Source organism: Macadamia integrifolia, chromosome 9 (genome assembly GCF_013358625.1).
Source record: "Macadamia integrifolia cultivar HAES 741 chromosome 9, SCU_Mint_v3, whole genome shotgun sequence".
Taxonomy (NCBI): Eukaryota; Viridiplantae; Streptophyta; class Magnoliopsida; order Proteales; family Proteaceae; genus Macadamia; species Macadamia integrifolia.
The window spans coordinates 7,936,408-7,950,161 of record NC_056565.1 but is presented as its reverse complement, the minus strand read 5'-3'; the positions used below and the strand labels follow the sequence as shown (position 1 = coordinate 7,950,161).

The window sequence follows — 13,754 nt, the reverse complement described above, 5'->3', positions numbered from 1 at the left end:
GTGTTAGTGGCTCAGTACCTCCACAGTTATGCCCAGATGGTTCAGGCTACCAAATCCATTGAGGACAAACAAAGAGAGAACTATCATGCCATGCAGGGGAAGAGGACAGCGGCACCTAGCAGGTTTGGTAAGGAAACATATTCTTGTGCAGCCTCAGGTCAGTATAGAAGACCAGAAACGGGACAAGCCCCACCACCACCTAGACCCACAGTAGCATAGTCTCAGACGGTTCCCTTGAGGTGTTTTGTCTATCAGCAAATGGGTCACTTTGCAAAGAATTGCTCACAGAGGAGACTTGGGGACCCCTATGTAGGACTAGCCAGATCAGTGTAGCCATTATCCGCCATCCGTTAGGCTCATGCACCACAGGGAGCTAGACTGCAAGGGAAAGTGTTTGCACTGACTACTGAGGAAGCGGAGGCATTGCCTGGAGTTGTCACAAGTACCTTGCTGATATCGATGACCCCTGCATATGTTTTGTTCGATACTGGTGCATCACATTCATTTGTATCCCCCACTTTTGCCACTAAGATGGATATCAAGCCAAAAATGTTAATACACAAGTTAGTAATTAGCACACCAACTGGGAGTAAAGTAGGATTATAGGAGATTTATGAGCCGTGTCCTATTCAAGTCTATGGTCGGGACATGATTGCTCATTTGATTAAATTAGAGATGCGTGACTTCGACGTTATCTTAGGTATGGATTGGTTCTCAGCCTATAGGGCATGTGTTTTATGTGCTGAGAAGAAAATTGTATTCAAACTTTGAGAAGGGGGTGAGTTTGTTTATAAAGGGAGAAAAATCAAGAAGTCCAAGAAACTAGTGATATCTGCACTTGAAGTGAGAAGATTACTAGAGCAAGGATGTGAGGCTTATTTGGCGTCCGTGGTTGACATAAATAAGGAGAGCTAGAGGAAATAGAAGTAGCGAGGGAATTCTCAGACGTCTTTCCTGATGACTTACCTGGACTAGCCCCGGACTGGGAGACTGAATTCACTATTGATCTGATTCCTGGGGCAGCGCCTGTATCAAAAGCTCCATATAGAATGGCACAGTCAAAATTGAAGGAGTTGAAGGAACAATTACAAGAATTATTGGAGAAAGGGTTCATCTGACCTAGTGTGTCCCCCCATGGGGAGCACCGGTACTCTTTGTTAGGAATGATGGGAGAATGAGAGTGTGCATAGACTACAGGGAACTCAATAAGCTAACTATCAAGAACAGATATCCGTTGCCCAGAATCAATGATCTTTTTGATCAATTGCAAGGTGCAACCACGTTCTCCAAAATTGACCTCAGATATGGTTATCATTAACTCAAGATCAGAGAGGGTGACATCAGGAAGACAACTTTTAGGACCCATTATAGACATTATGAGTTCCTAGTTATGCCATTTGGACTAACCAATGCCCCTGCAGTGTTCATAGAGCTGATGAATAGAGTATTCCACGATATGTTAAACAACTTTGTCATCGTGTTCATCGACGACATTTTGATCTATTTGAAGAGCTGAGAGGAACATGCTACCCATTTGAGATTTGCCCTTCAGAGATTGAGAGAGAAGCAATTATATGCAAAATTCAGTAAATGTGAGTTTTGGCTTACACAAGTACATTTCTTAGGGCATGTTGTCTCAGAGAAGGCCATTGAAGTTGATCCTGGGAAGGTAAAGGCTGTGGTAGAATGGGAGGCACCTAAGAATGCAAGTGAAATTCGTAGCTTCCTGGGGTTACGAAAGTTCATTGAAAATTTCTCACGCATTTCTGGACCTATAACTCGACTAACATAGAAGGGAGTGAAATTTGAATGGTCTAAGGAATGTGAAGAAAGTTTCCAGGAATTGAAGAGGAAATTAGTAACAGCTCCAGTACTCACTATCCCAGAAGGCAACGCCGGAATGGTAGTGTATAGTGACGCATCCAAGTTGGGCTTAAGCTGTGTGTTGATGCAAAATGGCAAGGTTGTAGCATACGCATCTCGACAGCTGAAGGACTATGAAAAGAATTACCCCACTCATGACTTGGAGTTAGCAGTGGTCATTTTTGCTTTAAAGATCTGGCGGCATTATTTATATGGGGAAAAGAGTGATATCTACAGCGATCATAAGAGTTTGAAATACTTTTTCACCTAAAAGGAACTGAATATGAGACAAAAAAGATGGTTGGAACTGATGAAGGATTATGATTGCACCATCCATTACCATCTGGGGAAGGCCAAAGTAGTGGCTAATGCATTGAGTAGGAAGTCTCAGACTCTATCCCTAGCAGCCTTGACTATGAATGAACAGCTGATTGAGGAAGCTAGAAGAATGGATTTGGAACTACTAATGAATGAGGTGACAGTGACCTTGGCTGCACTTATGATACAACCATCGTTAGTGGGGAAAATCCAAACCGCCCAAGTACTAGATGAGGATCTTCAGAAGATAGTAAGCGATATCAAAGAAGGAAGACAAAAGAATTTAAATTTCAAGTTGACTGAAGATGGGGTCCTCAAGTTCAAGGATAGGCTTTGCGTACCAAAGGATGAAGAGATGAGGGACTTAATATTGAAAGCTCACAGTTCACCCTACTCCATCCATCCAGGTAGTACAAAAATGTACAAGGATTTGAAAAGGTCCTATTGGTGGTGTGGCATGAAAACTGACATAGCTACCCATGTAGCCAGATGCTTGAATTGCCAACAGATCAAAGCAGAAAGGCAAAGGCCACACGGCTTATTACAACCCCTACCCGTACCAAAATGGAAATGGGAAAACATTACCATGGATTTTGTCACAGGACTGCCACATACTCAAAAGGGGAATGACACAATCTGGGTAATCATAGACCGACTGACCAAGGTGGCCCACTTCATCCCTATGAAGATTACTTACTCCATGGAAAAGTTGGTTCAATTGTATGTTGACAATATTGTCCGATTACACGGCGTGCTAGCAAGCATTGTCTCTGACCGCGATGCCAGATTCACCTCCAACTTCTGGAAATGTCTATGGATAGCAATGGGGACATAACTGAATTTCAGCACGGCATTCCATCCACAGACAGATGGGCAATCAGAAAGGATTATACAGACCCTAGAGGATATGTTGCGGGCTTGTGTGTTGGATATGAGCTATAGTTGTGATGAGCACTTGTCACTCATAGAGTTCTCCTACAACAATAGCAACCAGGCTACTATAGGCATGGCACCTTATGAAGCCCAGTATGGTAAGAAATGCAGAATGCCTTTGCATTAGGATGAAGTTGGAGAAAGGAGGATCCTAGGTCCAGAACTGATCCAGACCACTTGCGAGAAAGTGGATGTAATCAGGGAGAGAATTCAGGCGGCTCAATCTAGACGAAAGCACCTAGAGTTTGAGGTAGGTGATAAAAATTTTCTGAAAGTGTCCCCAATGAGAGGAGTGAAGAGGTTTGGTAAGAAGGGAAAGCTAAGTCCTCGATCCATGGGACCTTACGAGATATTGGGTCGAGTCGGAACAGTAGCTTACCCAGTAGCTATGACACCCGAATTAGAAGGAGCTCATAATGTATTACAAGTTTCCATGCTCAAGAAGTACGTTTTCAATCCAGCTCATATTTTGACACATGTACCCTTGGAACTAGACACTAATTGGAAGTATGTAGAACAGCTAGAAGAAATCATTAATCAGAGAGACCACATTCTCTGCAATCAGACTATTTCTAATGTACTAGTCAAGTGGAATCACTCCAGACAAGAAGCGTCTTGGGAATGTGAGGAAGAAATGAAAAAGAAATATCCTCAGTTGTTTGGATCACCAGGTACGTCAAATTTCGGGGATGAAATTTCTTGTAAGGAGGGTGAAATTTTATACCCGAACCCTAAAACTCACTATTTTAATGTTCAGCTGTGGCACCGGAGGACACCAGTACCAGTGAGTACTGGGTTGCATCTGTCTTTTATCGAGGAAGGAAGAGCGACCCCACTTGCACCCGCTACCCATGCTTAAATAATTGGAAGAGATTCCAAACCCGAAGGGGAAGGTCAACTGAACCTCACACAGACACTAGAAACCCTGGAGAAGGCCCCACTCAGACTAAGGAGAGATCTCCGTACAAAGTGACCAGTTCAGCCTTCACCGGTTGATGGTCACCGTCAGATGGAACATCCACCAGTGAACACCATACGGTGAGTGCACAGGCCAGTTTTGGGTTATTTCGCCGTGGCACCTGAGACCTCACGATCGTGCTCCCCAAACCCATCCATATTGATAGAACAATATGTTAGGGAGTTGATTAATGTGGCGGGATACCTCGAAGCGGACCCGTTAGTGCCGAATAGCGGAATAACCCAGTATTGAGTAAAAACCCATTAATTTCCCAAACAGCCCTTAGTGGGACTTAAGTGGACATAAATAGGACTCTTACCATGCATTTCTTCTCCTACCAAAATAGAAATAAGGAGAGGGAGAAAGAAGAAGAAGGAGAAGGAGAGCAAGGGAGGAAGGAAGGAGGAAGGTTAGGGCTCCATTCTTGAGGTAAGCCCATATGCTCATCTCTCCACACACACACACAAATCTCTCTCTCTCTCTCCTTCCTTCACTCTGTATTAGAAGTAATGGAGACCCAACCAAATCCCACCTACCCAACCATAAAGACTACCAAATGGGAGGGCCTTGGCAAGGTTATTCACTCAACCTTGGGTCTAAGGACAATTCCCTATGAAACCCTTATCCAAAACCCTAAAAATTGGGGTAACTAAACCCTAGACAGTGTTCTACTCAAACCCTCTACAATTTCTCATTTAAAATCCATAGTATGATGTTATATTGAACTAAACTCAGCAACTACACTAAACCTAAGCTAGGTGTGGTGTGTGTGAGTGCCCTACATACAAACCCACTCTAAAAATCACAAAAACCTAAGCTATAAACTATGTAAAAGAGAAGAGAGAAAGAATAGAGTTGGGTAATGACACCCCACTGAGCAACATGCACTCCCACCACCATACACAGGGGCCACAGGGCCTATAGGGCTCATCTGGGCAAGGAAACCCCTATTGTAACTTCACCGGTTGATGGTCACCGGCCAGCTAGTGAAGGCAGGGACCATCCACCGGTGAAAATATTACAGGATTTGCATCCCTTTCTGATTTGTCCACCAGTGAACTCACTGGCGGATGATCATCCACCGGTGAACCATTTTAAATCTAATTTTTAATCCTTTTATTTGGGCACGAGTCCTAGTGTCCCACTCCTCTATGAATAACCGAATAACCTAAAAACACTATGTATCCTAGGAGTTGAACCGAGAAGTGACGGGAGCATGCAACACGAAACCATCTACTATCTATAGCCATCTAGAACTCGATGTGAGGGGATTTTGTGTGCTTTTATGGAATGCTTGTATCATAATGCATATATGGATGAATTATATCATTTTACATGTTATTATATTATTCCTTATATAAAGTGTTGATGTGGCATGAGAATATGGTTATGATTGTGCATGTGTGTGTGTGTGACTGGGGTGCAGGGTGGCCAACGTTGGTGCTGGCGGCACTGCATGCTCAGGGTGAGTGTATGTGTGTGTATGCGACTGGGGTGTAAGGTGGCCAACGGTTGGTGCCGACGGCACTGCATGCTCAGGGTGGGTGTATGTGTGTGTGTGTGTGTGTGGTGACTGGGGTGCAGGGTGGCCAACGGTTGGTGCCGGCGACAATGCATACTCAGGGTGAGTGTGTGTATAAGTATGATTGAAATGTGTTGTGGCATATTAGAATACATTGGGCTAGAATAACCAACCTAGTGCTACAACCCTTGCCAATAGGGATTTACGTATTGGCTAATCCTCTCGTCCGACGGTCTGTGGTTGGGGACAATTTTCGATGACTGGGGTGCGTAGATGCCAACGTCGTGACAGACCCTCACGCGATGTTTGATTTGGTGACTTGTATACCCTACATGCGATGTTGGATTCGATGTAATGGTATTATGGGAGGATTATTAATAGGGGTTTGCCTGGTAACAATGTGGTTCCGGAACCAACACGCTCCTGACCCCTAACTAGCTTGTATCCCTGGGGACTGATAATGTACATTCATGACTAGGGATAACACCTATGTTGCAGTAGCACTTATACCCCCTTTGGACTTAGAAATTGTTGCTTAGAATTGCTTGATAATAAATGGGTCATGTCATTGCATTCATATAATGTATATAATTGCATTCATATTGATGTGGTTGGGCATGAATATTTATACTATTGCATTTTCTTGGATTGTCATGATTGCTTGTGTGTTACCCCTCACTGAGCTTCGTGGAAGCTCACCCCCCATTGTTGCCCCATTTTAGATGTTGATTTAGGAAATCCTTTGGAAACTGTGATCGAGGTTCCGGCTCTCTACAGAGGTGACCTTTGGGATAAGGAGATGGTTGCGTACGAGGATGGATGTGTGTGCGATGATTGTGCATATGGAGCACGCTGAGGATGGGAGTATCATCTTCTAATTTTTTTTTCTTTTTGCACTTAACAGATGTAGCCCTATGACGGCATAACTGTAATTATGATCTAGATGTGTGAAAACATTCTTTTGTTTAAATATGGTAAATATCAATAGAAATCACCAGTTAATATATTTTGTTTATATTATAAGTAAGTGATTTTAGAATCATTTCATAATCTTATGAACTTAAAATACTGCATCGTGGATCCTGGATGGATTGTGGACACGTGTGCATGTCCATGTCGCCATCCTTCAGGTGAGTGGAGGCGGGGTGTGACAACTGGTGCACGACACCATTGCCCTACTAAGGGCAGTAGTGACCTGTGCAGAAGATGTAACCCATCATAGAAAAAAAAATTAAAAGAAACCAAAATTAAAAGGAATAAGACTCACATAGCTACAACTTTGCAGAAGAATGTTTGGTGGTTGGAGGGGCATAGGCTCAAGATAAATGACTTCCAAGTAGAAATTAGAGTAGCTAAACAACTCCAATAATGATTCCAATACATAAGAGTACCAATGCAATATGCAAGGAATCCTCTAAAAACATGAGTGTGGTCATATATTTATAGCCTTGGGGCTTTCAAGTCGACCAAGGAAGCTCTAATAGCTTCCTTTCTTGTAGGATTTCTTTTTTTTATAAAAGAGACATCTAAGTTCCTCTTTTTTTGGAAGAAAATATTCCTCCATAGCCAAAGAAGGGTTACCTTTGTTTCTTGGGGTTCTAGAGTCTTGTATGATGTTCTTAGGGTCTTAGACTATGTCCAAGAGCAATCCTTAGGAAGCAAGGAAGTGGTATGAACAATGTCTCATATCAAAATCCGGAAAATCCAATAGATACTGCAGAACCAGCCTGTAATGGCCTCAAGCCGATATGTTGTTAATGTTGGCCATATGGCAAACGGCGTCGGCCTATCTACAAATGGTGCCAGCCTAAGTCAGTATAGTTCTAGAGCAGGCTGACCCAATGGGTCAAATGCAATTAGGCCCTCTACTCAAACCAAGACCGGTTAAGGATTTGTGGGGTGGTTTGGGTTTTACTCTAAACATGTCAAAACCAATAACCAAATTTGAAAACAGTTTTAAACAAAACCATCCTATACTAGCATGGATGTGCAAATTATTTCCAAGGGAAAAGAGAAGTCTATCGGCTATAACTAAAGGAGCCCATCATTCATACTCAATTTTGCAACAAGATGCAATGTCCACCATTCATCTCAAGTTTGAACGACTATAGAATTGAGGCAAGGGTAAAACAAGCCAACAAAATTCAAATACTGCATACCAATTGGTAGTGGTGACCAACAAAATTGAAATTCAGTGATGCAGACTTGAAGACATATTCCAGAAGAAGGAAGAGGGTCGACCACCACCTTAGGCTGAGGTCGACCAAGACTGTTGCCTAACCCACGGTTTGGGTTTGATGGGGATTATTAGTAATTTATTAGCTTCTTATTTAGTTTCTATTTTTAAGTCCTAAATTAGTTTCTAATTTCAAGTTATTGTTAGTTTCTAATTTTTGTTTAAGACTAGTTTCTATTTTCTTTAGATTCCAATTTCCAGTTTTTAGTAACTTCTTGTAATCAGTTTTTAATAACTCAGATTTAGTAACTCTGAGTGACTATTATTTGTAAACTCTCCCCATCATTATAAATAAAGAAGAGGGCTCTTTCATGAGCCACGATTTTGATAATTAAAAAGAAGCTCCATGTTGCTGCCGCTGGGTTTTCCCATGGCTGAACCTTGTATTTGATCAAGGATAGGGTTGGTGTGTGATCCGACGACTCGTTGTAGCGTGAAGTCCAAGAGGCCCTTCTCTTCTACTGTTCTTCTCAATTAATTTCAGTCCCATTCTTAAGGATTAAGGCTGCTGCGACCAGGTAAGTGTTCTTTCTATTTTCTGCCCAGAATTTCTGCAAAACAGAGCAATCGGCCTCTTTTGCTGGAGCTAGTTCCAGCCCTTGTTTAGGCCTCAAATTGAGGTCGATTGTTCCCCTGGCATTCCTTGTGGATCAACCCAAAGGAGGACTGGTTCTGAGTTGTCGTTTGGGAGATATTCAAAATCTCTGGATTTTTGTCCTGTAGTGCATCTGTCAGAAATTTTAACAGAATCGATATTCTTAACTGTTCATTATGTTCTGCTGTTTTGTTCTTTTATTTTTGGACTGCTGCCTCCATTAATACTCCTGGATATCAGTCCCTTGGATCTATTGAAATCTGAGTTAGGTGTTTTGAACACTGTGATCAATAGTTGCTGATATTCTTATTTCTGTGGTCTGATTTTGATTTGCTGGAATACAAATCTGCCATGGATTACTGTGGATATTACGTGGTTGTTCTTTGGTCTAAAAGTTCCTGCAATTTTGGGTCTAGTTGGGTGTCCAATCTAGTCCTACATTATTCAGCCAAAAACATTTCAGTTAACAACATGCATAAATATGGCAAGAGTTGGTTTTTCCTTTTAACTCCTAAAAAAATATTCCCTGCCTTTTCGTGGAAAGAAAACATTCGGTAACATTGTGGAGGAAGGACCATAATCCAATCTTGGCGTGCATATAAAAACAAACATGCATCTAGACAACTATATGCCACCAGGTGTAAAATGGGCAAATCCTCTTACAAGGAGCCAAATAGCTCAATAACATTTTCAAAAGCTATAATTCTGAAAGTGCTAATAGACAGTTAAATATGACAAGATGACAAAGTATGAAATATAAACGTTCTTTCATTGAACATAAGTTGTAGAAAAAAGAATCATTTAACCTAAAGAATGACTCCCTATACCAAAGTACTTTTTCTAAAACCTGCCGTCTTAACCCCCCACCCCACCCTTTTTCTCTTCCAATGTTGTTGCAAATGAAAAGGCAGAAAAGAGACATGCAATAACTCCTCCCATGGATAAAATAAAAGAACCCAAACAACTGAGAATGTCAATCATTTGATCACCCATATACTTGACTTAGTGATACTATATCAGAGTTCATAGGATTCTAAGCGTATTCTTTTTCCAAATCAGAAAAAGATGTATATAGGGATAGGATATTAACACCAATTGTCATATATTTACAAGCCCACCCCTATATATGCATAGATTGTGATATTGTCAGGTATTCTTGTAGCTACCAACCTCAGGATCTTAGCAGCTTCTTCCCGAGTTGCATTTGAAAATGGATCTACTCAACCCTTTCGAAAGCATAAACAAAACATGTGTAGGAATCAAGGAACTACGGCTGGAATCAGTGATAAGATCAGACAATATCAAATCAACTCACCTGCACAACTGAATAATTATGTAATGTGCTTTAACAGTTCTATCAATGAAATCATGGGTAATATATTTTACAACCTCATAATCAATATTCCTAGTGATCATGTCCAAACCAAAAGATTCATGTATAAACAGATCAAGATCACTGTATAGAATTCTTCCAATAAGACTATGCTCATCAATAAACGTCACATTTGATTAAAGCACCTTGCCTTACCAAACATTAATTCTTTCTTGTAAGAATTTTGCAGTTCTTGAGTAAGAAATAGAACGAGAGAGAGAAAGAGAGTTGCAAAAAAAAGAGAAACTTACCTATAATAACCAACCATTAGCAAGGAAATCTCTGCATTGATTACCACATCTAAAGACGATGGAATGGCTACAAGACATGACGAGGAAAAAACCCATTTGCTCAGAAAAGTCGTGTACAATTAATTACTAAAAGAACTTATCTCCAAACCAACACAAAGAGGATACGGAAGAAAATCACAGATTACCTCGACAAATGAAGATAAAGAAAAGCCCCATCAAAGAGCCCTAAAAAATAGCACCAAAAGATTGTTATGGAGCAACAATTTGGTGAACAAACCTTCATAAGCAATCTTTGAATAACAACACATTGCTATTGTTTATGTAATAAGGGTAGTTTGGGCACTAGTTTAGTACCTCATTGTCTTATGTTATAATTATAATTTTTTACCTTTTACCTCCCTAGGGAGGTGTATATAATTTCTTACGTCATGTCAATAAATCAAATAGGGGAGAGGAATCTTTTCTCTCCCATATTCGGTTTCCATCTCCTTCTCTCTTCTTCTCCCTCTTCTCTTCCCCTCATCTTCTCTATTAGTGCTGCCACAAGGTGAGGAATCAAAGTCAGCAAATGACTTTGAATTTGATTGGAAATCCATGTTGATTGGTTATGGATGTGGAATTGTCATAGGACTCATCATTTTCAAAGATGAGTGGCTTTTAATGACATTTAAAATGGCACTAATTGAGCGACGAAGAAAGTTCAAGAGAGGAAGATTGAGAAGATGATGAACAAGGCAAACAAAAGTTTTTTTTTTTTCTTCATTCCATATATAAGTAACTTTGCAACATTTTTTTTCCTGGGGGATAAGATTGTCGTCAGCTTCTGTGTAACAAGACCTTAATTGAAGTAAATTTGTCCACTATAGTCTTGAACCCAACAACCATTAGAAATATATCATTGTCTAGATATTTGGATTTTAGTTTACTATTCAGTCAAGTAGGGTCATTCGGCCAGGATCGACTGGGCAAAAAGTCAACCTAGGCCAAGCCCCACATCAGGTTGTGGTTGAGTCCAGATGCATTAGAGCCTAAACTTAATATCCCCATATCGGGTGGTAAGCTTCAACTGCCAGCTGCCCAGGATTCGGAAGGAGTGGATGTGGGGCTGACATCCAACTCCACACCATTGTCCCTAGTATGCCCTTCGGCCCTTGATCTTGAGGGTGTCTGATAAGTAAGGGAGAAAACCTTCAGATTGCAGGTTGAATTGCAGGAGCAACTGTTGTTGGATTCTAAGACCCCCTTGAGTAATCTTGCTTCATTGTGAAACTCAGGCCTTCCCCAAACCCAATCTCTACCCACATAATGGTTTCAAACAAGCAGAACCCACACCTCATATTTTTGGTAAGATTTTAGAAAGTCTTCTTTCCTCTAAAGAACTCATAAGGTGGACAGTGTTGTCAGCCAATGCCCTCATCTTTTTCCCTGCAGTTCTATGCTTCATCAGGGTATACTACACCGGTCACCGCAGTGGCCACAAAGAAGGCATTGCATGGCATCTTGCTATGATTTTAGTTAGCCCCTGTCTTATCCTAATTGATCACAGCCATTTTCAGGTCTGAAGCGATTGTGCATCAAAAATCCAGTTTTACTTCCTCCTTTTTTCAACTTTATATATATATATATATATATATGCATCAAGAGAAGAAAGTAAACTTATATTATGTGGGTTCCTTGCTGATACAACTGTATTAACTTGGGCTTCATAATAGGAGTTGTTGTTTCCATCTTCCATAAAAATGATTTGATAGCTTGTTTCTTGTTCAGTCTTGCACTCAACCATAAACAGGTTCGTTTCTTTATCTAGTGTTGCAGTAACCACTTTCCTAGATTTTATTTGTTTCTCTTCCCCTTTAATAATTCTGTAGTTATGTATAGTTGAGTTCAAAAGGTTTATGAAACTAGTTTGTTGAAATGTTTTGTTTGGTTTTGAATCTTGAGTTCAAGTGCTTGAAACACTTGCTTACTTGCCTTGACTCAATCATTAACTAGGGTCAAAGGTCCCTTTGTTGGATAAATATGTCAATAGTATGATTTATGTACATCAAATTCTCAATTACATGGAATTATGATAATAGGCAAGTAATTATTATCTGCAGGGATTTATATTTGGCGGTATTGTCTTTGGTTTCTTACAGATGAGTTTATATTTTGCACTTGCATTTTCCAGCCATTTCTTAGGGAAAATGTTCAAGCATTAGTATCCACTGCTTGAGGTTTCAAAACTGGGCTTGAAAAGTTATGGGAACATTTACTCTTATTTGGTGGCCTTATCTTTATTCAACGGAATCATTTATGGAGATAAACACCAAATGATGCAGATTAATCACCAAAAAATGCTTGTTTTATTAGGAATAAGCCTGGGGTTGGGTTGTATATGTGTTGGGCCTTCAATCCATGTGATTTGGAGTGTATTGAGCCACTTTTATGGATCTAAAAGAGGGGCTCTAAGATTGAGTACGGGATTAGTAGTTAGTTGGTTTCCTTTTATCATTAGTTTCCTTTTTAGTTAAAGATTGATGGGGTTATTTAGTTTATGATTTAGTTTCTAAATCCAGTTTATTTAGTTTCTAATTTCAGTACTTTTAATTCGTAGTTTCTATTTCCAGTTTTAGTAACTAGAGGACCTTCTATTTTTTGAATTTATATTTCAATTTTTGGAAACTAAAGTTAGTTTCTATTTTATGTAACCCCCATCATTATTATAAATAAAGAAGAGGGCTCCCATTAAGCCTCCAACGATTTTATCAATGAAAAGCTATGTTATTGTTGCTCTTCTGAGTTTGCTTTGTGTGTGATAAAAGTGGTGGTCTTGTGTTTGATCAAAGCTGAAGAAATTGGTATTTGATCCAATTGACTCTTTGCGGTGTGAAGCCCAAGAGGTTCCTTTCAAGTGTTATTTTCCTTTCTTCTTCTAGACTCTACTACTGCCCTACTGTTACAGGTATTTATAGTAGTCCTTCTTATTCTCAATTCTGTCCAGCGATAGGCATTCCTGTGAAAAAACTTCAACTTCTGCCCAGGCCTATCCCATGGTCAGTTTTGGCTGAGATTTTAACCTAAGGTTCCACCCATACAAAGGGGAACTCGATCCAGAGTTGAGGCCCTTCTGACCTCAGGTTGCTGAGTTATCAAAGATCTCCCTATTCTGGCCTATTCTGGGTAGTTCAGATTCTGCCCACTGAAATTGATAGATCTGGCTCTGTCCTCCACTGTTTCTGTGGAGTTTATTATTGTTTGTGGACTGTTAGGATTCTATTCCTACTGCTGGTTAACCCTATTATTTGGTGTATCATCTGATCTCATAAGTTCCAGCTTCTGGGTTTCGAAATTCTAATTTACAAAAATTTGTTTCTTCCTTAATTCTGATTTGTTGTTTTGTTGTCCTACCTTGGCTATTCTTGGTTGTTCTTTGATTAAAAGTTCCTGCAGTTGAGTCTTGGTTAGACCCCTACCGTAGTATACATTACCAGAATGGAATCCCACCTCTGTTCTTGTTTTTGTACTCACTTTCTCTAGTATATCTATCATCTTTGGTTGCTGATTTTTCTATGTTCTTCCTGTTTATATTATCTGTAGCACCAAAGGATTGTTATGGAGCAACAATTTGGTGAACAAACCTTCATAAGCAGTCTTTGAACAACACCACCTTGTTAGAGTTTATGTAATAAGGGTAGTTTGGGCACTAGTTTAGTATCTTATTGTC

The 13,754-nt window shown here is 40.2% G+C and overlaps 1 long non-coding RNA gene across 2 annotated transcripts in view; it reads right to left on the bottom strand.

Moving 5' to 3' along the window:
* Positions 1 to 12,551, bottom strand: part of LOC122088303 — a 29,391-nt gene extending 16,840 nt beyond the window's left edge. Inside the window, exons 1-4 of one of the 2 annotated variants that reach the window (XR_006143038.1) lie at positions 10,234 to 10,282; positions 10,049 to 10,115; positions 9,741 to 9,748; positions 9,596 to 9,651 (exon numbers count right to left, since the gene is read on the bottom strand). This is a non-coding gene — a long non-coding RNA (uncharacterized LOC122088303). Of the gene's footprint in view, positions 1 to 9,595 lie in introns of both variants that reach the window. The other variant, XR_006143037.1, reaches the window with a different exon arrangement.
* Between the last annotated feature and the right edge of the window lie 1,203 nt (positions 12,552 to 13,754).